Raw genomic sequence first — 17,187 nt, forward strand, 5'->3', positions numbered from 1 at the left:
ACCCACATCGCCTTGAGAGCACCTTTGGACGACTCCGAGGTTCATCGCAACAGGAAAGGGTTCCACTCCCTAAATGTGCAGCTCGTCTGCGATGATCTGCATCGGATCTGCAGTGGATGCCAAATACACAGGTAGCATCCATGTGCTTTCATCCTACGTGAGAGCATTATATCTGCGATGTTTCAGGAACTGCCAGAAGGGCACAGCTGGTAGCTCAGGGACAAAGGGTACGGGCTCGTCACCTGGCTTATGACCCTCCTACGCAATCCCTGCACTGAGCCAGATCGTCGGTACAACATGTCGCACATAACGACATGGAGCATCATAGAGTGGACAATCGGCATATTGAAGCAGTGTTTCCTATGCCGGGACTATTCTGGAGGGTACCTGCTGTTGTGTTCCAAACAGAGATGAGTCTGCACACAGGGTGGTTAAAGTAACAGTGACCTCAGTCTTTATTGAGACACTCCAGAGTGAGGAACAGGCCTTAGGGGCCGGCTTATATACAGTGCTCCCAAGGGATGCTGGGATCCCTTGGGACTTCAGGGGATGCACTCCCTGGTGGCGGAACATGGGAGTGCATGCTTTACAGATACACAACATCACTCCCCCATCAAAGTCAAAGTGAAAACTATTTACAAGGTGAGGCAGTCGGGAGCCTTTCTTTCCCTGGTGGACTGCCTCGATACAAATGTCTGTTCTGGTGTGTTGGCTGTGCCTTCGCTGGGCTGGTGTGTTGTTGACCCTGCAGGGCTGCTGGGTGAGCCTGGCCTTGCTGGGCTGTTGGGCGTGAAGGGTTCGATTTCCTGGTCCGGCGTGGTGTCATTGACCTTTGGGTGTGTTTTGTGGGCTCGAAAAAGGTAGTGTCTGCTGTGGGTTGTTCAGGGCAGTCTGTGAACTGTAGCTTCGTTTGGTCCAGGTGCTTTCTGCAAATTTGTCCATTGTCTAGTTTGACTACAAGCACTCTACTCCCTTCTTTAGCTATCACCTTGCCCGCAATCCACTTGGGACCATGTCCATAGTTTAGCACATACACAGGGTCATTCAGATCAATTTCCCGTAACACAGTGGCGCGACAATCGTTTACATTTTGTTGCTGCCGCCTGCTCTCTACCTGATCATGCAGGTTGGGGTGAACCAGCGAGAGTCTGGTTTTAAGTGTCCTTTTCATGAGTAGCTCAGCCGGGGGCACCCCTGAGCGAGTGGGGTCTTGTGCGGTAGCTGAGCAGTACTCAGGACAGGCGGGTTTGGAGTGAGCCTTCCGTGACTCGTTTAAGGTTCTGTTTGATTGTTTGTATTGCCCGCTCTGCCTGCCCATTGAGGCTGGTTTAAATGGAGCCGAGGTGACATGTTTGATCCCATTGCGGGTCATGAATTCTTTAAATTCGTCACTGGTGAAACATGGCCCATTGTCACTGACCAGTATGTCAGGCAGGCCCTCATGCTTTCAATGGTGGCGGTGCTTCCTGACATTTTTTCACATTCAATCCATTTTGAAAAAGCATCCACCACCACCAGGAACATTTTACCAAGAAATGGGCCCGCATAATCGACATGGATCCTTGACCATGGTCTGGAGGGCCAGGACCACAAACTTAGTGGTGCCTCTCTGGGCGCATTGCTCAACTGAGCACACACGCTGCATTGCCGTACACAGGACTCTAAGTCAGAGTCGATACCGGGCCACCACACATGGGATCTGGTTATTGCTTTCATCATTACTATACCCGGGTGTGTGCTGTGGAGATCCGAGATGAACGTCTCCCTGCCCTTTTTGAGTAGCACTACGTGGTTGCCCCACAACAGGCAGTCTGCCTGAATGGACAGCTCGTCCTTTAGCCGCTGGAACGGCTTGATTAGCTTCTGCATTTCAACGGGGATGCTGGCCCAGCTCCCATGCAGTACACAGTTTTTTACTAGGGACAGTAGAGGATCTTGGCTGGTCCGAGTCCTAATCTTGCAGGTGGTGACAGGTGATTTATCATTTTCAAACGCTTCCATGACTATCAACAAGTCTGCAGCCTGCGCCACCATCAACAAGTTTGCAGGCTGCGCCATTTCCACCTCCGTGGTGGGCAATGGTAGCTGACTGAGAGCATCCGCACAGTTCTCGGTGCCTGGCCTGTGGCGGATGGTATAGTTATACGCTGATAGCGCACCTTTGTATGCGGGCTGAGGCATTAGTATTTATCCTCTTGTTTTCAGCGAACAGGGATATGAGGGGCTTGTGATCGGTTTCCAGCTCAAATTTGAGGCCAAACAGGTACTGATGCATTTTCTTTACCCCGAACACACACGCTAATGCCTCTTTCTTAATCATGCTGTTGGCCTTCTCAGCCTTAGACAAGCTCCTGGAGGCATAGGCGACAGGTTGCAACTTCCCTGCAACATTAGCTTGTTGTAATACACACCCGACTCCGTACGACGATGCATCACATGCTAGCCTGAATCTTTTACACGGGTTATACAATACAAGCAGCTGTTGGAGCATAAAATGTTTCTGGCTTTCTCAAAAGCAATTACTTGTTTTTTTCCCCATACCCAGGTCTCACCTTTACGCAATAACAGATGTAGGGGCTCTAAGAGGGTGCTTAACCATGGTAAGAAGTTACCAAAATAGTTGAGGAGTCCCAGGAATGACCGCAGCTCTGTGGCCTGGGTGCGTTCCTGATATCCTCTATCTTGGCGTCTGTGGGCCGAATGCCATCCGCTGCGACCTTTCTCCCCAAAAATTCCACTTCTGTTGCCATGAAGACGCATTTCGACCTCTTCAGCCGCAGCCCTACATGATCCAGTCGCTGGAGGACCTCCTCCAGGTTTTGTAGGTGCTCCACGGTGTCCCGACCCGTGACCAATATGTCGTCCTGAAAAACCACCATGCATGGTACCAACTTGAGTAGGCTCTCCATGTTTCTCTGGAAGATCGCTGCAGCCGACCGAATTCCAAACGGGCATCTGTTGTAGGTGAACAGTCCCTTGTGCGTGTTGATGCAGGTGAGGCCCTTCGAAGACTCCTCCAACTCCTGCGTCATGTAGGCTGAAGTCAGGTCGAGATTAGTGAACCTCTTGCCACTTGCCAGTGTCGCAAATCGGTCATCTTCTTAGGTAGCGGGTACTGGTCCTGTAGCGCAAACGATTAATAGTTACTTTATAATCACTGCAAATCCTGACCGTGCCATCACTTTTGAGTACTGGAACAATCGGGCTGGCCCACTCGCTGAATTCCACTGGTGAGATGATGCCCTCGCATTGCAGCCTGTCCAGCTCGATTTCCACTCTCTCCCTCATCATGTGAGGTACCGCTCGCGCCTTGTGGTGAATGGGTCGTGCCTCTGGGACCAAGTGGATCCGCTCCACACCTTTGCCCTGGAAAAGTTTCCAATGCCTGGCTCAAAAATGGAGGAAATTTGTTCAGAATGTGGGTACATGAGGCCTCATCCATGTGTGATAGCGCTCGGATGTCATCCAAGTTCCAGCGGATTTTGCCCAGCCAGCTCCTTCCAAGCAGTGTGGGGCCATCGCCCGGGATAATCCAGAGTGGCAGTTCATGCACCATGCTCTCGTAGGTGACCTTGACCATGGCGCTGCCCAGGACAGTGATAAGCTCTTTGGTGTACGTTCTCAGTTTCGTGTGGATGGGGCTCAGGGCTGGTCTGAGTGCCTTGTTGCACCACAGTCTCTAAAACATCTTTTTACTCATGATGGATTGGCTAGCTCCAGTGTCCCATTCCATGGCTACAGGTAAACCATTCAATTTTACATTTAGCATTATAGGTGAACATTTCGTCGAAAATGTGTGCACCCCATGTACTTCAACATCTGCCTCCTCTCTTTGAGGCTCGAAATTACTTTGATCCACCATGAACTGGTCTTCCTCTGCCACGTGGTGGTTAGCAGGTTTTGCAGAGCTTGCAGCTCATCTGCAAGCTTGTTGGAGGTGCCCCATTGTTCCACAGCTCTTGCAAACATACCCTTTGAAGCGGCATGAATAGGCTGAATGGAAGCCTCCACAACGCCAACAAGGTGTGAATTGCCTTGCATTCATCCTTTGTTGCGGACTCTGAGTCATCTGGGTCACCTGAGGCCTGCTGGCAGTTGCAGACACGTGGTTTCTGCCCTGTACATTTCTGCTCGCAAACACAGTTCCAGTTAATTTATGAACATTGCTAGCACTTGTGTGCTGAGAGATTTGTTTGGTGTTATCACTGGTGGACATAAACGCCTGTACTATCGCAATGGCCTTACTGAGGGTCGGTGTCCACTGGTGGATATCAACGCCTGTGTTATCGCAATGGCCTTACTGAAGGTCGGTGTCTCTACAGTCAAAAGTTTTCGTTGGATGGTCTCGTGGCCAATGCCTAGTACAAAAAAGTCTCTGAGCATTTGCTCTAGGTAGCCATCAAACTCACATTGTCCTGCAATTTGCCTTAGCTCAGTGATGTAGCTCGCCACTTCCTGACCTTCCGATCGCTGGCACGTGTAGAACCGATACCTCACCATCAGCACGCTCTCCCTCGGGTTAAGATGCTCCTGAACCAGTGTACACAGCTCCTCCTATGACTTATCTGTGGGTTTCACCAGAGCCAGAAGATTCTTCATGAGGCTGTAGGTCAGTGCCCCGCAGACTGTGAGGAGGACCGTTCTCCTTTTTGCAGCGCTTCCTTCTCCATCCAGCTCGTTGGCTACAAAGTACTGGTCTAGCCGTTCGACATAGGCTTCCCAGTCCTCACCCTCTGAGGACTTCTCCAGGATGCCCACAGTTTGCTGCATCTTTGCGTTGGATTCATATACTCGTCGCTAGTTGTTGTGTTCCTAACACAGATGAGACTGCACACAGGGAAGTTAAAGTAACAGTGACCTCAGTCTTTATTGAGACACTCCAGAGTGAGGAACAGGCCTTAGGGGCCGGCTTATATACAGTGCTCCCAAGGGATGCTGGGATCCCTTGGGACTTCAACACCTGCAATATGCCCCTCACCACTTGGCCATCATGAGGGGCCAGGAACTGGACATTGAAGATTCTCCTGAGGGGCGATGGGGGGTGTGGGGGGAGAGGATGACGAAGAGGCTGACAACGAGAACAAGGAGGAGGAGGAGGAGGTGCAGCAGCAGGAGGAGGAGGACGAACCCATGCCACCACCACAACCCGCAGCACAACAGCGGAGGAGGCGGCCTCGTGCATCTATAGCCGTAGCTAGAGACTTGCGTCAGCGGCTATTCCGTGATCACTTTGCTGCCTGAAGGCTAAACGGCCTGACAGTGCTGACTCTTTGCACCGGTTAGTGTGAAAAAATAATGTACGTAATAATGTACGTAATGTTGTGTTGGTTTATTTTGCTTTAATTCAAAAAATAATGTGCTGGATTCTGTTTAAATTTTAAAAATAATTAGGTTTATTAAATATTTGTACAGTTTTACTTAACTTTAATAAAACATTTTGTATCAATCTTTAAACTTTTCAATGAAGAAAACAACAAGTAGCAGCAACAAACAAACTCTAGCTGCAGCCGTCTCTCCTCCCCCTTATTCAAAGACCTTAGCGCTGTGCCCCTCTTGCCCCTGTTATTGCCTCTACTCCTACCCGTGCCCATTGTCTCAGACCCCTGCTTCCTCACCCTGACCCCAAGGTTTTTTCTGCTTTCTGCGTGAAGTCGCATTTGTTGATGGTGGGGTTGGACAGGGACAGACCTAGCAGACAGCATTGTGGAAGGCCAGGGTTCATCGTCAGACACTTCTTCAGCCTGTGGATCAACCCGCGGCACATTACCTGGGGTTGGTCTGGGGATTTGAAAGTGAGTGTCAGCAGTTGATGCTGCCAATTGCTTTTGGGCAATGGCAGCCTGGGTGTGTCCACTTACTGCAGCAGCTATCTCCGACATTCCCTCCCCAATCTGTCACGACACTGCATCAACTGCCTCCGACATTCCCTCTCTAATCCCCGACATCCCCGCCGTCATCTGTCCCGACATTGTTCCCATTCCTCCAGACAGTGTTACTACTTCTACTGACAGTCCCGTTAATACTACCCTCACCCTACCCATGGTGTCCAGGAGCAATCTCATTAGCTCAGTGCTCTCCTTACTCATTCCCATGATCTGTCCTATGTCCCCTGCATCCTGCATTTCAGGTTGAGCTCTCCTTCCCACCCTCCTTGGCCGTCTCCCAGGTGTGACTTGCTGCAACCCACTGGGACCTGCAGCCTCAGACTGTACCCCATAAATTGTTGCGTCGGTTGTATCGCTCAGCAAAGGGCTTGGCGTCCTCAGGGGATTCACCAGCTCCAATTCCAATGCAACCAGCTCATTATTGGGGTCTTCCTGCTGCCCTTCATTGTCTAGCTCATCCTAGTCCTGAAGTTGATGAAGAATATCTGCACTGATGGCTTCCAGATCTTCTGCTTCAGCTTCTGTCGCTTCCTGATGCACAACATCTGCAAAACATAACAGAGCAGATGTTTGGTTAGCAGCAGGGGTGGGGGCAGAGGGGACAGGGTGACATGAGTATGCAGGTCACACAGTTCAAGTCTTTTCAAAGACCACGATGCCAACCCACTCTGTACAATTTGCAGGGCTTACCCTCTGTCGGTAACCTGGGCCCAGCGTCCACATTGGTGGTTGATCTTCTCTTGCGAGGTTTAATCATATCAGCGATCCTCTGGTCCACGGCTGTTAGTTGCAGCCTATTTGGCGCACCTCCTCCAGTTTTTGACCTTTCTCGGTTGATGTGTGACATCTTACTCTGCAAAGATGAAAATAGAACTTTTTAAGAGAGGGTCCTTCTGCTGTGGTGGCCACACACACACACACACACACACACACATTAGTCACATATACAAATGTAATTTTAGTACATAAATACTTACAGTAACTGCTTGGCCAAGCTCCGGCCACTTTTTTTGACCTGCACGACGCTTCTCGGGGTCATGGCCACTGCATTGATCTCTTCTGCATCTTGGTCCCAAAGTTTTGCTAGTAGAGAGGGTTTCACTTTCTTTTGTCCCATTCTCCCTTTGTTCTCAAGCACATCCTGTCTCCTCTCAACGATGTCTACCAGGGGCTTAATGTCTTCTGCTAAAAATCTCTTGGCCCTTCCCCCTTCCGCTTCTCCTTCGCCTTGTCCTTCTCCTTCCCCTTCCCTTGGATCCATCTTTTGCAGCTAAAATTTCAATGTCCAGATCCAGCTCCGATCCCAATATGTTCTCACAAGCTGCTGATCCAGATCAGGAAATACGCTGTGGATGCGCAGACACACCCGTGACATGGAAAAAGTTTTTTTTTTCGGCACATGCTCACAGACTTTTCGGCGCACACTTGAAGCTCAACCCCCAGATTTAACTTCGGGTACCACAGCCGCAAAATTAAATTTTACTTTGCCGAAAGTTGTATTTTTTTCCCCGCCGCAAACGGGCACCAAAAAATCGGCTGTACATCTTTCTGGGCGCCAAAAATTGGCAAAGGGGAAAATAGAGCCCAAGATCTCTTGAATAATGGCCCAGAAATTGGGGTCGGAGGCTTCCTGCGGACAGACGCCTCCGAACAAATTTCTTTTTACGAGAGGAGGAATGTAGATTTGCAGTCCGAGGCCTCCATTCGCAGTCCAGCGTATGGGCCCTTACATCGCAGGAACTTAACCACAACCTGGCATCACGTGGGCCTGGACCACCAATGAACATGGAGTATTCTCATTGATAATAATGGTCAGTTCCATTTGTACAAGCTCCCACTGCTATCAATGAGAATACCCTCAGAAACACAACATGATAAAAAAAAAACACATCACATATTTAAAATTAATTGAAATTGAATTTAGTTAAATGTTTTAGACAATTTATTTTTTTAATGTTTTAATAGGGGTAAAAATAAACTTACTTTAATGGACAGGGTTTTTAATATTAAAATTAGTGATAATATTACATTTTTCTATCTTTTAAAACCCTTACACTGGTAAAAGTAGGTTATATGCCTGCTTTTATCAGGCGTAAGAGTTTGAAGGACATTCACTGGGCAGGAGTTGGGAAAATAGCCAAAATCTCTGTGCACGAATGTCCTTTACCGGGGAGGTGTGCGATCTCTCAAAAGAAATGCTGACAGTTTGCAAATGGTGGTTCTCAGCACATGCGCATCGCCCGTCGATCCGGCATTTGCGAGGCCACTTCGGGCGCGTGCGCACATCGTACAAACCCAGAGAGGCCGCAATTTACGGCACATAGTTTCAGCTGCAATGTATGGGAAGAGAAGCAGGAAACGATATAAATTCACAGAAAGTTGATCAGTATCTGAGAGACAAATTGGTTCAGGTTTCAGGTGAAACTTCATCAGATGGTGCAGGATCATGCCTGAAATGTTAACCTTTCATGTTCTTTTAGATTCATGTTGGCTTGCTGTGCATTTCTAGTATTTTCTGTTTTCAGATCACATTCCCAGTATTTCTGATTCATCTTTATATTTCTTCTATGGGAAAATGAAAACTAGACAAGAGGTCTGATTCCTATTTCACTGGATAATGAATACACGCACAGCATTGGATCCACAGATTATTCTGAAGGATTTCAAGTAGTGCCCGATAATCAAACACCATGAATGGAACTAAAAATGATTCTGAGAGGCCTTGGACTGACTATATAAAAGATGACAATGACCATAACAGCAAGTGGACAATTTTATTATCTATGAACATTGCACATTGGGCTAAGTATGGGAACATTTGTCCATTATCAATTCAAAGATTTATAGCAATCCTTCAATACAAATAATTGCTTGAATTTTGTGTGCATAATCATACTTTACAAACAATAAAAAAATATTGATATCATAAAGGTAGAAATTGCACGCACCCCGTTAAAATGATTTTTACCGCAGCCGTGGTTGAGGTCACCTCTTGAGCAAAATTCTGCTCTTTGTTGTTTTTTAAATTTGGATCCAGAAGTTGCTCTTAATGGAGGCAGTGACTGCATGAGAGGGGTGGATACGCGGTCTGGTAACACCCGAGGGGTGGAAGTTGGGGGAGTGACCACTGCGATGATGTCATCACGGTGCCACGTCACCACGGCTCTCCCCTTCACTTAAAGGGGAGAGCATTCACGATTTTAAAACTTCAGGCCACTGGGCCACCAGGGAGGGTTTTGGCCAGGCCAGCGGCCTGCCACCCAAGAGAGGGTGCCAGGCTGCCTGTTGCCGGCCCGGCCGAACCCGGGGACATAATTGTCGGGTCAACATGGTCGTCGGCTGACGGAAAAAAAAACATGGCGGCAGCGGCTGTGCATCCTCCCCTTTAAGGGAAGCCGCACCCCCATTGCAGAAGGCCACAGCCTCACTGGACCACTGGGCCAAAGATTTTCAGAGGGGAATGTCGCTGTTGGGGGATAGATCGGCGGTGCGCACAGTGATGACGCACTTACCACAGATCGGCAGCAGCGGAGCGGTAGGTGGGGTTCGGGGCACCGCTGGGAAAAGTCGGAAGGGCAATTGGGCTGTCAGCGGCCATTCCACAAAAAGTCGACGGTCACTCCACTCCACAGCATGACCGCCGATTTGCGGTGGTAACAGGCCTTAAGGAGAGGGGCAGTTTTGGCCCCATAGTGTTTTATTAACAAAATACCAATTTAATGCTGCTTGAATGTGTGAAAGAGAAAAGCTTGGGTCCTTCTAGGTAGATTCATTGGAATCTAAAAGCCGATCGCCATCATTGGGGATGGGCTGCTCACCTCAAGAGAGAAGAGTGAAATGGACACACACACTGGAAAGCAAAATGTTTGTGAAGGATAGGATTTTGCTGATTGGTCAGAAGTAACAATACACAATAAAAAGAGAAAATGCTGGAAATACTCAGCAGGTCAGGCAGAATTTGTGGAGAGAGAAACAGAGTTAACGTTTCAGGTCGATGACCTTTCATCAGAACTGAAGAAAGGTCATCGACCTAAAAAGTTAACTCTGTTTCTCTCTCCACAGACGCTGCCTGACCTGCTGAGTACTTCCAGGAATTTCTGTTTTTAGTTCAGATTTCTAGTATCCACAGTGTTTTGCTTTTGTGCTGTGGTAGGAACAATACCCATGTTCTTCCTGTACCTTGCTATGGTGATAGCTAATCAGTAACAAGGTAGAATAAACAGATCCTTTTCATCTTCCCTATTGTCATGTCTGTTTGTACCACACATAACGTTTGTAAGCCATCCTATATACTGGCTCGCAAATAAGAGAAAGCTGCACCTCACCCAGTATCTTGCCCTTCGATTTTCCTCTTTTCCTTTCCTGCCAACAGCAGGAGCGAGAGTGGAAGCGATAACATCATGGAGGCAAAAACCCTGGAATTGTGTAAGATAAAACTAAGTGCTACAGTGGGGAGGGACTTTAGGGTCTTTTTGGTTGAATGATCTATGATGGACCAAATGGCATTCACAATCACTCTGTGCATTAGGGTAATGCCATTTGGATCCCTAAAAGCTAAGAACAAAATCTGGATGTGTTTTTTTCTTTGAATTATTTCTGATCATAAGATCCCATCAGTCTTATCTTCCTAGTCTCATCAATAGCTCTCCTAAGCATTTGCAAAACTCACTGAAAACTACTACTGCAATAAAGTTGACCCATGTAGTCAGGATTGATCATGACAAGGTTTAAAAATCATGGATTGGAAGAAATAACTTGAGACAAAAAAATATCTTCAGACGGGTATTAGAATTGAAGGATTCATTCTATGGTTCAATAGCTAAAGCTACTTGAACAGCATGAACATAAATAACAGATAATAGGCAACTACAAACATCTGAAGGCCAAGAATAGCATGTCTGACTCCAACCTTGGGAGGATAAGGACAGGAGAGATGGGCCTTCAGAAAATATAAACAGGAAATGTGAAGAGGAGGATTTCATCTGAGAGTTGAGACAAAGAACTCCATGAGCCATTGGACACCCTGGTTTGGGAAGAACCCTTATAGGTTAAATGGTCCTGTCCATCATTTTACCCCAGGCCCTCCCCAATAAAAAGAATTTAAGAAGATAGCTAAAGAGCTTTTCAGGGCAGACGGTGCAAAGAAGAGCTGTTCATGCCACCAGCCATCTGTCCGATCGGGACTAATAACAGCTACTTGTCATAGTTGTATGTCTACTATGTCTATCCTGATTGTGCGTTGTGTTTGATGATATTTGAACTACTGCTTCTTAATAAAATGCCTTACAACTCCTAAGACCCTTTGGGTAATCTGTATGTGACCCGTGATCCTAACCTTATCAAGGTTCCACTATAATTAATACACTCTTCCTTTTAATGTTTTTTATTAACCCTTACAGCACCAGATGCACCACTCGTTGTACAAACTAAGGCTGCAATTTCACCTACCGAGGCAGTACGTTCCCAGCCTGCTACCAGCTACATCCCACTCTGTACAAGTGATGTTACAGTGACTGGGCTTGCAAAGTCTGCCCAGCGAGGTTCCCGGCCAACTAAAAAGAAGTGGGCCTGATGACGTCATTTGATGATACATCATCAGCCGGTATCCTTAAAAGGACCATGTCTGCATTGATTTTGACAGTTGTGCTGGCAGTGTTCTACAGCATTGAGCTGCTTCAAACACTGACAAGCACTACACGGAGGTGCACGGCTGCACCAAGGCTCTCCTATGAGGGCTTTGGAATGTGCCATCAGACTGGGAAGGTCTCCTCCGCCCATTGGAAGGGAAGAGAACCTCCCTGCTTGTTGTGCATAGGAGAGCCTGAGCACCTTTGTGCCGTGCTTGTCAGTGTCTGCAGCACCTCAATGCTGTAGAACACTGACAGCACAACAGTCAAAATGAGTGTGTGCATGGTCCCTTTAAGGAAACCAGCTGATGGCGCATCATCAAATGACATCATCAGACCTGCTTCCTTCAATTGGCTGGCAAATGTGTTGGGCGGGCTTAACAAGCCCAATCAGGGGAAAATCATTTTGGACAGGGGGTTGGAGCCAGCGGCAAGGCCGGGACCCGCCATTGATGTCGCCCGCTGAGGTTGGTAAAATTCAGCCCAAAGTGTTTGTGCATCATTTTTTATTTTAAAATGTTTAATTTAAGATTTATAATATTTCCTATGCCGATAAAAGCAGGCCCTCCCCTTGCTTTTACCAGGCGTAAGAGTTGCGTACGCAATTGCTGGGCAGTTGTTGAGCAAATAGCCCAACTGCACCAGCAATACTGATTTTATTTTCAGTTCGTACAACTATCAAGACGTACGTTGACAGATCGCAAGTTTTGGGTTTCGCTTACGCCGTTCGTCGAAGACACCGCAATTTCTGCCCCAATAATTGGGATCGTTGGAATCATGGGTTATGGGAAACAGGCGGGGAAATGGACCTGAGTCCATGATCGGATCAGCCATGATTGTATTAAATGGCGGAGCAGGCTCGAGGGGCCGTATGGCCTACTCCTGCTCCTATTTCTTATGTTCTTACAGTGGCGTGTCCATTAAAGTAGACTAGGCTTTTGGCCCAGAGTTGTAATTGACTGCAAAGGCCACAGACTGTGACTAATTCTGCAAGTCAGAGTGTGAATACCACCCACAGACATTTGATCCTGTTTACACAACACACTAGTAACTTACTGGACAGATGTGTGGCATTTGAGTTTAATATATCCACCACTGATTCAACATGTATATTATTACTACAAAATGAAACCTCTGCAGCAGCTGGAGACTCCACATCTCTTTTCAAAAGTCTATAGTAATTAGGTGCAAAGACCTTTTACATGCTTTGTTTTGTCTAATAAAAGTCTGTGATCCCGTTTAACCATCTAAGTTATGACTTTCTGGTGCAGACACTTGTTGCCCATGCTATTGCCTCTTGAAATGCTATGGTCTTGTGCAACCTTCCAGTTAATCTGCTTCCTTTGCTGCACAGCAAGATGTTTTCAATCACTATGGCATCGAGAACAATGCTTTTAAAATGAATGCCATAAGACCAGTTGAATCTTGTTACACATAATAGTTTAGAATGCACACAGCTATATGTACCTGAATGGCCTTAGCAATACCGAGCAGGTCAGAAAAGCCCTGATCAATGTTTATGCCATATTCACAGGGTTATAATTCTAAAAACATCAAACCTTCTTTATATGTTTTTTGCTCTTGGAATTATTGAAGAAAATCTTTGGATTCTTTGTGAGTTTATATTCATAGCCGATAAACGCAAGAATACCTACCTCAAGAACCCAGGCAAGTGTGCACGTTTTTCTGCAGTGCTGGGAACATGAGTATATTCCTCACTCATTAGTCAACAGGGATCAGAAACATATTTACAAAGGCTCCTGAGACTAGCTAAGCTGCCAAGGCAGAATCATATAACCACAGTGGGACCACGAGAAATTAAAAATAATCCCCCATCACCTCACACACATGCATATACTGGACCACCGGGAATAAAATATATTTCTTATAAGGAATTGTTTTTTTCAAATGAATGCTTTAGCTTCAACCACTGATCTCTCCGAGGACATGGTAAACAGCGCCTCTCATACAAGGGGATATTGGAAAAAATGGGAGAACCCTTCCACATATTATTCAACGTTTAGATCAATTGAGATATTCCCATAGCTAAATTGAGTCCACACGGAAGGTGGGAGCTCAGCTTTGTCTTACCACTCACCCCGAGTAGCAGTGGCATAAATGTAAATTTATCAAAAACTTTAACATTATTAAAGTTTATTAATGTGCTATTGAGATGATCATATTGACAAAAATGTAGTCAATAAATGCTTGTATGGTGTTTGAAGGCTTAGCTACACATGCATACATAAAAAATACAGATGGCTATAACTGTAAATAAAAATCTTGGACTGCTGCTTCAGCTCAGGTAAAATACGCCAGTGTGTAGGAATCAAGTATCTGCATCAACGGGGGCAACCCGAAGAATATTTCCTTGTTTATTTTCCTGTTTTGTATACTTGCAGTGATGCCGTACTTTTCAATACATACGGGTAAACTATGTCAACAAGGCAATGGCCATCCAAGGAAGCTTGAAAGCATCCATCAAGCATCCACTTCAGATCAGAGCATTCAAATGCTTCCTGTCCCCTGTCAACACAGAATGGTTCAGTGGTGAACGATTAACAGACTCTTTCTAGAGTACACAATAACTTGAATCGACCAAAATAAGAGCAATTATTTTAGATCAGTGCTCTTTAAAGTCTGTGGTAATAAATGAAAATAGAAAAGTAACTTTTCTAATATTTTCATATTAAGTGAATTAAATGAATGTAACAACTCTTTCTAGCTCGTTATATTCTCTAGACTCTAGATTACTATAATTTTAAAAAAATCAACATTCACAGAATATCAGTTTTCTAGCTGTCACATGGTAGAATCATCGAACGGTTACAGCATGGAGAATGGTTACTCAACCTATCAAATCTATACCGGAACTTTTCTCAATGCAAGCCACCTTCTGATGCCACTCTCTTGCTCATTCCCATAGCCTTTAATATTCCTCTTTTACAAGCAACTATTCTATTCCCTTTTAAAAGAATTCATGGACTATGCTTCAACAACAGTTTTTAGCAGTGAATTCTAACCAGCAAAAAGAAAGACTTGTATAATTCTGGCCTCTTGTGGATCCCTGATTATAATTGCGTGCCTTCAGTTGCCTGGGTCCGAAACTCTGGAATTCCCTCCCTAAACCTCTCCGCCTCTCTCGTTCTTGTTCCTCCTTTAAGACACTCCTTAAAACCTACCTCTTTGACCAAGCTTTTGGTCATCTACTCTAATATCTCCATATGTGGCTCGGTGTCAAACTTTGTTTGATAACGCTCCTGTGAAGCGCCTTGGGGTGTTTTACTACGATAAAGGCACTACATAAACACATATTGTTATTGTTGTTGACTTGGATTTATGCAGTGCTTTTCACGACCTCAGGACATCACAAAGTGCTTCACAGTAAATTAAATACTTTTGAAGTGTAGTCGATGTTGTAATGTAGGAACTCTTTGGAAAGATTTGTTTTTTTTAATCTCTGCTTTAATTTGCTTTGTTATTATTGTTAATTGGGCACTCTCATACCGCTTCACCAACCCGTGAAAACAAACTATCATTATTCATCAAGAATCATAAAAGTTCACTGCGGGAAAGTTCATCATTCAGTCCGTTGTATCTGTACCAGTTCCTTCTAGAGGAATCTATAACTAGTCTCACTGCCACACTGTTTCCCCATAGTCCTGTATTTTTCTCTGCTTCAATTTTAATCGTATTTTCCCACGAAATATGCAATAGTGTCTGCCCCATCCATTCCTTGTGGCAAAGAATTCCATGCTCCAATAACATTCTGTGAAAATGTAACTTCACTTCTCTCCTCACATAGGGCTCAATTTTCCCCAAAAGCTTTTTTTGGGCATACTTGAAGAGTTACGCCCGTTTTTTTGGGGCCCAAGTAAGCTAAAAAAAAATTCCAAGTTTCCCCATTTGATTACTTCATTTTGGATCAGCCTAACCGGTCCTTTAGTTTTAGGGGTGGAGCCTTGATTTGTGCCAAAAAGATCGGGTTGCCACAGTAACCAGGGACACAATGCGGGCTGAGGCTAGAAAGTAAAACATAACAGGCAGCTCGCAACCTGCACAAGCATCTTAAAATACATTACAGCAATTTCACAAGCACAAATACATTGCAGCAACTTACCTCCATTAAATTATTAAAGTCCCCTATCCCTCCCGATGCCGGTGCTGATCCCTGTTCCTATCCCAGGCCGAAGGGCCTCCCGGACCCATTCCCCACACCTAGCCCTGGCCGATTGGCCTCCTCCCTCCCGGTCTAGCACCAAGCCCTAGCCAAGTGGCCTCCTCCCTCCCGGTCTAGCACCAAGCCCTAGCCAAGTGGTCTCCTCCCTCCCGGTCCCACACCTAGCCCTGGCTGAGTGGCCTCCTCCCTCCGGGTCTAGCACCAAGCCCTAGCCAAGTGGCCTCCTCCCTCCCGGTCCCGCACCTATCCCAGGCCGAGTGGCCTCCTCCCTCCCGGTCCCGCACCTAGCCCTGGCCAAGTGGCCTCCTCCCTCCCGGTCCCACACCTAGCCCTGGCCAAGTGGCCTCCTCCCTCCCGGTCCCACACCTAGCCCTGGCCAAGTTGCCTCCTCCCTCCCGGTCCCGCACCTAGCCCTGGCCGAGTGGCCTCCTTCCTCCCGGTCCCACACCTAGCCCTGGCTGAGTGGCCTCCTCCCTCCCGGTCCCGCACCTAGCCCTGGCTGAGTGGCCTCCTCCCTCCCGGTCCCGCACCTAGCCCTGGCTGAGTGGCCTCCTCCCTCCCGGTCACACACCTAGCCCTGGCTGAGTGGCCTCCTCCCTCCCGGTCCCACACCTAGCTCTGGCCGAGTGGCCTCCTCCCTCCCGGTCCCACACCTAGCCCTGGCCGAGTGGCCTCCTCCCTCCCGGTCCCGCACCTATCCCAGGCTGAGTGGCCTCCTCCCTCCCGGTCCCACACCTAGCCCTGGCTGAGTGGCCTCCTCCCTCCCGGTCCCACACCTAGCTCTGGCCGAGTGGCCTCCTCCCTCCCGGTCCCGTATCTAGCCCTGGCTGAGTGGCCTCCTCCCTCCCGGTCCCACACCTAGCCCTGGCTGAGTGGCCTCCTCCCTCCTGGTCCCACACCTAGCTCTGGCTGAGTGGCTTCCTCCCTCCCGGTCCCACACCTAGCTCTGGCTGAGTGGCCTCCTCCCTCCCGGTCCCACACCTAGCCCTGGCTGAGTGGCCTCCTCCCTCCCGGTCCCACACCTAGCTGTGGCTGAGTGGCCTCCTCCCTCCCGGTCCCACACCTAGCCCTGGCTGAGTGGCCTCCTCCCTCCCGGTCCCACACCTATCCCAGGCCGAGTGGCCTCCTCCCTCCCGGTCCCACACCTAGCCCTGGCTGAGTGGCCTCCTCCCTCCCGGTCCCACACCTAGCCCTGGCTGAGTGGCCTCCTCCCTCCGGGTCTAGCACCAAGCCCTGGCCAAGTGGCCTCCTCCCTCCCGATCCCACACCTAGCCCTGGCTGAGTGGCCTCCTCCCTCCGGGTCTAGCACCAAGCCCTGGCCAAGTGGCCTCCTCCCTCCCGGTCCCACACCTAGCCCTGGCTGAGTGGCCTCCTCCCTCCCGGTCCCACACCTAGCCCTGGCTGAGTGGCCTCCTCCCTCCGGGTCTAGCACCAAGCCCTGGCCAAGTGGTCTCCTCCCTCCCAGTCCCGCACCTAGCCCTGGCTGAGTGGTCTT

Source organism: Pristiophorus japonicus, chromosome 10 (assembly GCF_044704955.1).
Source record: "Pristiophorus japonicus isolate sPriJap1 chromosome 10, sPriJap1.hap1, whole genome shotgun sequence".
NCBI lineage: Eukaryota > Metazoa > Chordata > Chondrichthyes > Pristiophoridae > Pristiophorus > Pristiophorus japonicus.